This window comes from Seriola dumerili, unplaced genomic scaffold (genome assembly GCF_002260705.1).
Source record: "Seriola dumerili isolate Sdu_G_001 unplaced genomic scaffold, Sdu_1.0 BDQW01000070.1, whole genome shotgun sequence".
In the NCBI taxonomy this organism is placed as follows: domain Eukaryota; kingdom Metazoa; phylum Chordata; class Actinopteri; order Carangiformes; family Carangidae; genus Seriola; species Seriola dumerili.
This window is the reverse complement of record NW_019174325.1, coordinates 776,156-788,601: the sequence shown is the minus strand read 5'-3', so window position 1 is coordinate 788,601 and position 12,446 is coordinate 776,156.

Below are 12,446 nucleotides of genomic sequence, written 5' to 3'. Positions count from 1 at the left end.
TAATCAATCTGTTGTTTTCGAGACGAATCACTGCCATGTTGTAAATAAATAGAAGAGGGACTGTGGGGATCTGTGTGGGTCTGTCTGCAGCACGCAAAGCTGCACATCTGACTGATGAACATGTGGGCTGTGTGCTCATTTAGCTTCTGATCATTACTGCTAGAAAACAGTGAAGAGTTGAAGAAACTTGAGCAGCCTCACACCGGACACAACACTCAAAAGACTGCTGTCACTTTGATCATGTGATTCTCCACGACGTTGTCTGTGCTTAACACTGTCTGTTCTGTGTGTGTGTGCATGTGTGCGTCTGTGTGTGTGTGTGTGTGTGTGTGTGTGTGTGTGTGTGTGTGTATGATTTTGCTGTCTGTTAAAAAAAAATCCTGAAGGTACATGTTCCTATGTAATGTCTAATGAACTTTGTCAGTGTAATAAAGCTATACTATCAGAGTAAACTCCTGTGTCCGCACATCCTTTGTCAACAGGACAAACAGCTGTAACAGCTGTGCCGATGTGTTTTATTGAACAGACTTGTCTCTGAGGCAAGACCATATACAACTGTAATTACAAGTTCCTGCATCATACTTTCCATATGGTCAGGGCTGTGCAATAAAGTGCAGTTGACACTTTGCGTCACCTTCACACTGAACATCAAGTTCAGAAACCCTTGTGTGTAGGTTTTAAGAGAAAGATAGTCCATCATTTGGCCTCGCACTCAGTCAACACACTCCAGACTTGCACAACATTCTTGGTACCCACTCACTTGCCTTTTGTGTCTGCCTTTGTTCACCCTTTTTTCGTTCCCATTGGTTGTTGGTGACCTCTGACCCTTCACCTCTAGGCCGCCCCCTCCCCTTGTCTCGACCCCTGTAAGTCCTGTGGTCTAGACTTTCTCCTTCCCCCTGTCTGACTGAGTCGTGACCGTGGCTCTCAGGACAGGCCGCCCTTTCACAGTTGCTTGGCAACTCAGAAGTTTTGAGAAACGAGTAATATCAAGCTTTTACACTATATTTTAATACCTTTTTTACTCTTGAAAGACCAAAGTCTGCATGGAGGTCAAGCTCTCAGAGTGTTTTATGGTGCTACATAATGAATCTTTAAGAAAAAATGCATTTTTCACATTGTGTGCCATTAAGCCACATGGTTGCTTTAGGCAAGAAAGTAAAATGCCTTAAAGCACAAATCTAAATTCTATCATATCAGCATTAATTTGACATTGCAGGATATTGGTGTTTAAAAGTGAATACATTTGCTTCTATGCATTAAGTTTTTTTTGTGGACTTTACTTAACGTTCTGGGGAAAAACATACAAGTGCTATAAGACATCATTAGATGTTTAGACAAATCACAGCATGTAAGAAAGAAGAGAAGAAAAGCAGGAATCACAGCAAGTGTTTAATCATCTTGGTTGAACTTAGGGATTACAAGAAACTCCACTGAATAAAATCAAAACATTGTCTTGTAATGCCTGCAGCAACATAAAAGGTGTGGCCCCAAGTATCTCCTTAGAGAAGGTACAAGGTAAATCAACAAGTAAGCAGTATAATCCCTTATGCTTGTATCCCTCTCTGTGTTTATTTAAACCAATGATAAGCATATAGGCTTTATTAAGTTCCTAATATTAGTATCTCCGATTATCATTAGAAGCCATTAAATCATGCAGCAGTTTTACTAAATGCAATAGGACCAAAAATTTATTTTATATCTGTTCTAAAATCACAAATTTCTGTAAAGGGGTTTACAAGAAGCAGAGCCCAATGTGCTGATTGGTCAGCTTGCCAACTACCATGGCAACGATAAGTTCCGCGTGTGTATAAACAAACGGTTGTGGCGTCTTCGGCTGGTTCTGCCTTATCGTTTTGAGCAAGAGTCCGATCCTGAATCAGAATATGACAGACCCCGTCCACCTCCACGAGCTGAACTGGAGAAGAAAACAAGCGTACCCACTGTCAGGCAGCCGGAAGGAGGAAGAAATATGAAGAGCACTGCGAATCAAGATGCTGAACAGAATTCGGACGACAATATTCATAACTTTGAGTACTTTTATGAGAAACCCTTTTGATTTTTTTGATTTTTTTTTTATCCGTGGACACTTCCGGACTAAAGGAATATAAGTCCGGAACAGACAGACAGGTAGGGAGTCTCCACCGCTTCACCTCCTGCTGGTTTACGATGCCGTTAAATAAGAATTAAATAAACTTAGCATAGTTAATGAAAAATGAACTCAGCGGTGACACTGTGGATAATTTATCTGAGCTAACGAGGTACAGCGTGTCAATACTGACAAACGTTTAATCATGTATATCAATATATATTTGCTGCTTTACTAACACTAAAGGGTCGCGGTAACGCGGTTAACATCACAAATCCACAATAACAATGCAGACGGACCGGCTGTGAGCCTGAGACCCCTGTTCGGCCACATTAAGTGTGAATTAAAGTTAAAGTTAAAACAGTTGTTAAAATGAAACGTCTAACTGCGTGTTTAGAGAAGCAGTCCTCCTTGAAGTGCGGCCTCACACTATAATGTTGGGAGTTAGTAGATTTCTGCAGGCTCTCGAAAACACAGTCTTTTTCGTCATGGCTACAAAACTAAAGAAAAGTCTTTATTATAAGTAGTTATGTTCTGTGCCTTTTGTGGGGTCCGTGCCAAGTTTGCAGTTGGGCAGCACCAAGGGATGTATTGACGTCAATAGGACCAGGAAGTAATGTCTGGACCCCCAATGAGGCTTTTCAAACAAAGGAGAAAATTGGGTTTTTACCCTAATAGAGTTACTCCCTTTGGTGTAAACTTTCATTCTTGTGTGGTTTGTAGACCATTTACATGCACAAACACCTATATAACACACTGTAAGTAAGGGAAAACCCAGAAAAGCATAATAGGTCCCCTGTAATTAAGAGCTTTTAAATGACTTAAAAATATCACAATTTGTCTTCCTTAAATCTGCAGGATCAAACACACACACACACACACACACACACACACACACACACACACAGAGAGACACACACAGGAGAGAAGACAGCTGTGGTGGAATTTTCCAGCCTATCAGGACAACATGGACTTGATGTAGGTATCTTAAACGCTGCGCTGCACCGTCTTTGTCCTGAGGCTTAAACTATCCCAGTAAAATCCACGTTAAGCCCCCGCTAACACAACCATGAGGCATGTCTGTCTTTGCATCCCACTCCAAGCATCCATCTCTCTCCTGCCACACCAGGCTTGTCTTGTCTTTCATCCCTCCTCACTCTCAGTACTTCACTCAGCTGCCTCCAGTGCTACTGGTCTCCTCAGATCATGAGGTTAAGACTGTGTTTTGACACAGTGAAACCTCATTTATGCATGTAGAAGCGCTGAAACGTGCTCTTATATCAATTAACACTGTCACTAATTTAAACTTAAATCATTCAAATTGTGTTTCTCATGTTACAATATGACAAAAGATTATTTTCTCATTTAAAAATGACTAATAACACATTAACACTGCACCTCTCCACTCCCTGTCCCTAATCCCCTCTAAAGTCAACACAGGCAGGTTTAATACCCCCAGCTCTTGTTCTCTACCTGTGTCAGTTTGGGTATTTGTGTCTGTGTGTGTTTGCCCGTCTCCTGCTCTTCTCAGTGATACATGCTGAAAACATGGACCCACACGCGTGTTCAAAGAGTGGACAGGTGTGAGTGTTGATGGTATCACAGTAAAACAGTTAAAGTGGATGCAGGTTTTTGGATGAGAGTCATCAGGTGAGTCAGTAGGATCAGTATGCATGTCAGAGGGACTGCTCAACTCAAAGCACATACCTCACGTAGACTCCCTATACACACATGCATGTAAGCACACACACAGTGTGTGCAAGCATGTATGTACAGAACATGTGCATGTTAAAGTTATAAAAATTAGCTTCTGAATATTAAGCAGGTGTGAAAGGAGGCTGTTGAACACTTCCTCACTAGAGAATTCAGGCACTTGCAGTGGATTTCAGTGGGGAACATGTTTTCACAGAGGGAAAAATAGAAATAGAATAGAAATGTTTGAATAAAAATCAGTGTGAGATCTTGGCAGAAACAGTGTTTTCGCTAAACAAAAATAATAAAACAATGATACACCTGTATTTCACTACTTTTATCTGACAGCTGTAGAAAGTAGTTAACGTGCATGCTCAGATTTGTTGTGAAGGGAAGTTGTAAAAGTTGTGAGAAACGTTAAACGTAAGAAAGGAAGGTGCAAAATACAGAGGCAGAGCAAGACTTTGTAAACATTTGGGGCTTAGCCAAAATTTAAGGGGCCATGACATATTTTCCATCAGGCCTGATGAGCTTTACAACCTATAGATGGCCATATTTCCTCAGTAGCTATAAGAGTTCCATTGATTGATTGATTGATTGATTGATTGAGGGGAAATGACACCAAGTTGAAGTTATATTATAGACTTTATAAAAGACTCAGGGCTTTTGGGAAAACATCCGCAGCTGGAGCCCTTGCTCCACCCGTGGCAAAATCAATCCCCCAAAGTCCAGCTCTTTAATCTTTAACTGTGGGTCAACTTCTAAAAACACTGGACTCTACATTTCCAACATTCCACACATCCATTTTCTGTTTAAATGATTAGTCTCCAAGCCCAAATGATAACTAATTAACTAAATAGATATGCAGCAGAGGATTTGATTATGTTTCAGGAGTGGTTTGAAGTTTCCTTTTAGATATTTTTTCTCATTAAAGACAGAATCTGACATGAATTTAGGTCGATACCAGTCACTTCTTTCTATGGCAGAGGGAAGAGAAAATTTATGACACACCTTTCAAGCTTACAGAGGACACACACACACACACACACACACACACACACACACACACACACACACACACACACACACACACACACACACACACAATCTTATCATTTTATAAAGAAACCAATGCCAGTCAGTACCATTCTGACCTGCTGAGTCAACTCACACTCATTGTTGAACTGCTAATGAGTTTTGGCCTGAGTGAAACCAGGAGGTAGATGGCACCGAGTGGAGTGGCTGCCCCCCCAGCATGCACGTACACACACACACACACACACACACACACACACACACACTCCCATACCACAAATACCTTTGCTGCCTTCATTAAGGATTCTCAACACACATTACACTTCACCTTGTTTACTTACTGCTGCTAAATCTTTACCAGGATGAAACATTAACACAAGAGCAGAGGGGCTTGTTCTTGTTCTTGGGTTGGTGGCGCCCCCTATTGAATCTGCATTGTTCCTGCACTTACGCAAAAGACTTCATCAAGAGTATGGACTCTGGACTCAAAGTGGAAACACCACATGAAAGACAAACACTTTCACTTTGAAGTAATGCTACAAATCCAGCTGCAACAGTGAGTCATAGAGGAGCTGCCAACCAGCAGCACTTATCAGTTATAAAAGATTACAATTAGCATTTGATTTGATATGTGAGTTCATAAAACAGCAGGTGACATTACAGAGTTTTAAAAAGGCAAAATCCAGTGTGTAGAAGTGAGGAGGGAAAAAAACAAAACAAAATTCAAGGCATATTACTTTGTTGTGGTGAAATGCAGCACAGGACAGTGTATTGAATTTGCTTTGTTATTTCTTCCTAAGCTCCAGGTAGCACGTCCCCTGTTGTGTTTTAGGCCACAGTCAGAACATGAACTGTTGGTGCAGCAAACTGAGGAAAATCCTTGTGCGATCAAAACCTGCGTGTGGCTTTTGTGACGCACCTGTTCCCCAGCACTTTTACACACATCTGCAGAAACGCATGTCAAAGGTGCATCTGTGCAATATTATTAACTATACCAAGGGGAACAGTCTCGAAACCACTGATAAAGTTCACTGACAAAGAACATGACCGCTGACAGAATCATTTCTAAATGCCACCAAAGCCTCAGTAACGGTGATAGCATTGAATCAGCAGCCACAACACCTTCACAAAACCTGTGCATTGTGAGCTTTGTGACAGCGGCTGTTATTTGGAAACCACTTCCATCCATGCACCACACACAGAGACACAGAACCTGGTGTAAAGTGACTGGAGCCTTGAGCAATGGAGGACAGAGTTACAAGTTTATGTCTAATGTCTGTTGGCGACTGTTAAAACACGGTGGGAGATCCGTGACAATGTGGACAGCCAGAACATGAGATGGATTAGACCCTATTTTTATTAGACTGTTCCAGGCAGGTAATACCCCCCCCCCCCCCCCCCCCCTTCATGCACACGGCTTAAACAACTTCAGATTCATCGCATGGACACTTAGACTTAAATCAAATTCAGTGATGTCCCTAAATGGCAGATCTGAACAGGGATGGACATTTATGGAAAAACCCTGGAGCAAAGAGAGTGGACTTCTACGTCCTTCATCCCCACGAAAACTAGAATTTTCTTGTTGAGGATTTGTGTGTCACATTTCATGAATGGTATGATAATATTTGAAGAAAAATAAATACCTTTGTGAATTCTTATACCATAATTTGAGTGTAGAAGAAGAAAAAAAACGACAGGTGGAATTTTATTTAAAGAATTCTGTGTAAAAATATACGTTTATGTCAATATTTCAAGACCGAGCTGATTTACATGCTACAACCAAAGAGCAGAGCCCACAACATAACATGATTTCTGTGTTTTCCTTCACAATGAATCAACACTGTGTGTGTTTCCACTTGATGAACGTCTCACTTCGGTCCGCATTTCTTCTTTTCCTCATAGACGCTGTTCATCAAGACCCGTCGTGAGCGACTCAGACGTGGGCTACTTCTCACATTTTTCACCTTCTGCTGCAGCATGTGTGTGTGAGTGAGGCCTCAATCCATAATTCAACATGTGGTCCAGGTACTTTACGGTGAGCACATCTTATAAATTCAGACCTACAGGCTTATTGGCTGAGGATCTGAATTCCAGCATCCAATCGGCTGAGGTCAGCATGCCGTACTGTACGACCCTGGAGATGAGTTGAGAGAAAGTTTTTCTTCTCTGTGTCTGCTGTGACCGCAGCTCTCCTGGCTCTCCTGTACTGCGGAATTAAATTCTTTCTTGTAATTCGCTTTTTATTGCTTGTCAAGAAACGGCAACATCGCACAGAACAACGATGAGATAAAAAAAATAATAGCAATGAAACTAAGAAAACATGGGAAAAACATCACATGCACATGGGGGGGTATCATAATGCTATCACTCACATGCCACCATAACAGTAGTATAATTATCACGCCTATATCTATATATCTCTTATATCAAAATGATAGTAAAAACCAGGGCAAGTATAGCTGAGCACATAGCTGCTACTCACACATCTTATGTTAATATTTAAAGGCAGACATCACAGTACATTGGTTTCATTCCTATCTAAATAAGTGTGACCATCCCTCCCATATACTGATACCACCTTATTGGGAAAGCAACATCATCAGTACAGTACAATACAGGCTGTTTCTCACATATTGTATTCATATAGGGGCCTCATATTTTCCCAAAATGTTTCATTTAAAAAATAATTGTTCATAGTTTGGTATATATTTTGGTCATTCCTCCACACCACTCCTTAAAAGGGATGATATTTTTTCTTTTCCAGTGTCTGAGCACAATCCTACAACCTGTGGTAAAGGCCAGTCTGCACCCCTTCTGGTATTATGCCTAATAATACCAGAGTGCAGGGCTCTGCAGCATCTCTGTACCAAGTACTTTGCTGAGGAATGTTAATATCTTTTCCCATAAGTTCCCAGTCATTTGGCATTCATACAACATGTGTATGAGTGTGCCTCTGCTCCTTCAGCATATATCTGAATCAGCAAAGTCTTTAAAGGTTTTTGCAGTGTTATGTGCTGAAAAAGGTTGTTGATTAAAAGATTACTTTTTTTGGTTTTAATTTGAAGAGAAAGCCAACTCATAAAGTGTTTGCCATAGAAGGAATTTAGCATCAAACAGCCATTCCATCGTGGCTTGCAAGTTTCTGAAATATTAATCCAGAAATGTAAACTTGAATCCTCAGACGTCTGGTTTGAAGCTTCCTCGCCAGAATAACTCCCCCATCACTCATACAAAAATGTAATCGCTGTGAAAGGGCCGATAATCAGGACTGGGAGTGCTGGTGTACCAAGGAATTCCAGGGGAGTGTGATCACAGCCAGGCTGGCGTTGAAAGCTCGTATCTGTGGCTTAGTGGGACACCAAAGTCCCAGAAGACCATGAGGAGGGTTAGCCGGTGGGAGGGAGCGAGGAGAATTTTTGTAAACCAGCAGGCCTCAAAATTTTCAGCCAGAAGGAAGCTGTTTTGTATCCACACAACAGGTGACAACAGCATCCTCAAAAGCAAGCCAATAACATGAAAAAGGAACCAAAGGAAAAATACACATTTTTAAAAGTTACCTCAAGTAAAGAATAAACTGTCAATGCTAACGTGGATATTTAGCATTTTAGCATACTGTTTAAAAATGCTAATATCTGCTAATTCGCAACTATACACAAATTGCAGCTCAGCCTTATGGGAATGTCAGTAGTTTTGCAGGAAAGGTTAGGGGAAGTTATTGTGATTCATCCAGAAGGAAACTGCAAAATGTATTTGAATGCCTGAACCAAAATTCATAGCAAGTCATCCAACAGTTATTAACAATTTTTTTTATTTAAAGCCAGAAATGTAACCCTTATGGTGCCAGAGGAATAGTCAGGGGATTACCAAGGTCAGAAGGAGTCATGGATGTCTGTACAAGATTTTGTGCCAATCCATCAAGTGGATGCTGAGAAATATTTCATTCATGAGTCATTAGGATTCATTCTCTGGGCACCGCAAATATCTGTACCAAGTATGAAAGCAATCACTCCAAAAATAAAAAAATGTCAATGTCATGGCGGCACTAGAGGAAAAGCCAGAGGATCAACAAAGTGAACAGGATTCATCCTCTAGGGACCATGAATACCTGCACAAAACCATGTGACAATTCATCCAGTAGTTGCTGAGATATTTGGACCGGAGTGGTGAATCAACTGACTAACCTATAGAGCCACACCTCTAGTGTGGCTGCAAAACAGCTCATCTATATCACCTCACAGTTGCCAAAAACCACATCCTGACTTCACCCAAAGGTTTCTACCTGCATGTTTAGACCCCTGCTTTAGATCAACAATTCAAACCCTCATCCATCTGCACTGGTGCTTCCCGCATTTCAACACAGCAGCTATTGAACTGGCACAAAGCAGACTACAACAGATCCTGTCAGGAGGTGTGGAAATACAGTCTCAATCGTCCCCATGGCGCTGCCTCCTCATACTTTGATGCGCTGCCAAGAAGATATTTCTCACACTGATACTCAGATGGCAAGGGGAACAGAGAGGGACACAATCACTCAAAAATGATACATACAAAAGTTGTACTACTTTTATATCTTAACGCCTCATCGGTCTGCATCTTTTGATACCTCAACATTTTAGAGCCTTTTGAGTCTTGTGGGTGATTATTGTCTAAGTGGGAACAGTGTAATGAGTATCCGAGGTGACTAACCAGTGGCTGAGGGTGAGTCACAGACCGACCCCCTTTTCACATGCTGCAGTTCTCAATGCTCCCTTTTTGTCCCTAGAGGTGATGAGTAGCTCCAGTGTCGACACAATGGCGGCACTGCAGGCCATTCAAGTAATAGGCAGATTACAGGGCTTTTCAAATCCTCTGGTTTGATGCCTCATCATCCCAAATCTGAAGCTGCACAATTACTCAGCCACTTGTGCTGATGCTGGGGCCTCACTAAGGAGGGAGATAAGACTCAATGATACTTTTGGGCTTCATCAATCATAATTTAAGTATTCAAGAACAACAAAACTTTTTTTTTAATTTAAAAAAAAAAAGCCAACTAAGATTGTCTTTTGAATGGATTTAGTTTAAAATGAAATGAAAATAGCAAAAGGGCGAAACAGCCTGATGCAACAAGAGTAAAATTGTGTGCGTGTAGAACTGTAATGATAGATACAGTAATGATATATTATAGGACTCTATTGTTAGTTCAAAGCGGAGTCATGGATGAAAGAGAAGGTGGAAGGATAGACAGAGTCGGGCTTGTTGTAAGACATAGATTACTATCATCGTTCCTCTCACTGCTGTAATAGTGGTATATAATACAGTGGCGACATGAGCACTGAAGTGACCCCACCAAAACAAACACAGAGCTACAGTGTTGGCATTGCATGAACACCGAGCCTTTTCAAAGGATGGATAAATTACAGTCTTGGAGGGAAAGGGAAAGGGCAAGGCAGCGGGGAAGAACTTAGCTGTCAGGTGGCAGTTCAGTTTGAAGCGCTCATTATGTAGCTCACTGGAGGCTTAACAGGTACCTCATGAATCTACCTGTTAATAACAAGGTTGCTGGAAAAACACAGATACCTGAAAAAAAAGTTGTTGTAATTTAGCTGTTGCTATGCGTGTAGTAATATTACAGCACAGATGGATTATAAGGCAGCTTTTGCCAAAAGGTTAGCGTTAGTTGTAGCTTGAATTAAAACTTATAATCAAGCTCAAGCTAACTATGTGACAAGCTAATTACCCAGTTAGCTAATCAGCTACTAGCCAGTTAGCTAACCAGCTAACTGGGCAGTAGGCAAATTTAACACAACCTGAGGTAGAAAGTAACCAATAACATTATTATAACAATAAATATTTACAGTTAGATACCTGTACTTTACCTGAATATTAGAACTTTATGCGACTTTATGATTCGATGTCGCTAGCTTATTTCAAAGGCCAGTCTCCATGATACTTTGCTACATGTTTTGACAGATAGCGTTAGCCATTTACAGATTAATATTTTACATACAAACCTATTATCAATTTATAAAATGCAATGCGAAGATCAAACTAAACTAACCTAAGTATTTAAAATAGTCAAACTTAGTTCAGCCTTTGGCTACAGCATTAAAATGCTGCTCACAATCATATGGTTTGCTAGCCAACATAAACAGATTCATCAAATTTACATATTAATGTCCCATTTCTGTTACAATTGATGAATATATTTATATTAATGAATACAAGCGATATCCATCTGTCCTATTGTGTATGTGTCTGCAGATATGTGTGTATTTCACTTAAATTGCAGGGATTCAATTTCCGTCTGAGGACAAAAATCTGGTCCCCACAAGTTTATTTTGTGGGCACAACCTTCTTTTTTTTGGGGGGTCAAGTTTAGGTTGGGTTTCTTATAGCCTAAGGGCTGAGTTTAGGCTGGTAATGATGGGTAAGGTTAGCCTAATACAAGGCTTAATACAAAGACTTCAAAAGGGGCAAACACAAGTGATAGGTTTGTGTGTTTCTGCACATGTGGAAGTGTCATATTGCATGAATCAGGAAGATGTGATGAGCAAGACCTCTGTGACTAAAGGAATGCAATCAACCAGACTTCCTTCCACCAACGTCTCTGCTTCTTCTCAGTGCTCAAACAGAATTCTTTGAACCTCCTAAACCTAACAATCATTCCACCATCTGTGATAATATTTAACCAACCTCTCTGTTTCTCTCTGCCCCTCCCCCTCTGTCTCCGTGTGGCAGTGTGGCTTTTGTATTAAGTATTAGGTTACATTATATTTTTTGATGGTAGTGTGAAAAGGAATAAGATAGACAGTGAAACTGATCTCATTCCCCTTAACATCACATTCTTATGGCGCCATTAACTTTGGGAAAAACAGTGTTTGCTCGCCATCTAGTGGTGAGGGGGAAGGCATACACAATGTGCCAGTATCTCTGTGTAATCGCAGGGCTTTCCCCAGATTTTTTGTGATGATGAGGAAGACACGCTCATAATATGAACCATTACATTCTGAGCAAAGTACAGGTGTAAATGTGAGGGACTACATGAATATAAAAAGATTTACTGCTGTGAAAGAACGAAATAAAAAAATCTTAATATAAACTCAGAAGTACTCACTCTGCATTATTAAAAATTAAATTGTTTATTTGTTGATCACCAGGAGCAATTTTTGCATTACAGCAGCACAAGAAAAATACCAGAATAATAGATAGGAAAGAATACATACATTAAGTTAGAAAGCTATATACAGTACATTACCCTAGACCTGTGCATGCAAAACCGATAATACAGCTATTAATTTTGCAATATCCTTTTTTCTAATTAATTATTGAGGAATTATGCAAATGCCTGAGCTTCAAGCTGCCCAGAACTACCACTTGTAATGCATGTTTGGAGTGTCATTGTCTTTTAAATTACTTGTTGTGTTTTGCATAAATGCCAAAAATTCTGTCGTACCAGCTTCTCAAATGTGAATATTTGCTAGTTTGCCAATTTTCTATGATACTAAACTCAACATTTGGGTTTTTTTTGACTGTCAGACAAAAAATATGTATGAATATGCCGACTTGTGCTTCAGGGAATAATGATGGCATCTTCACAATTTTCTGACATTTTTATACACTGAAAAATCTATTGATTATTAAATTAAATAAT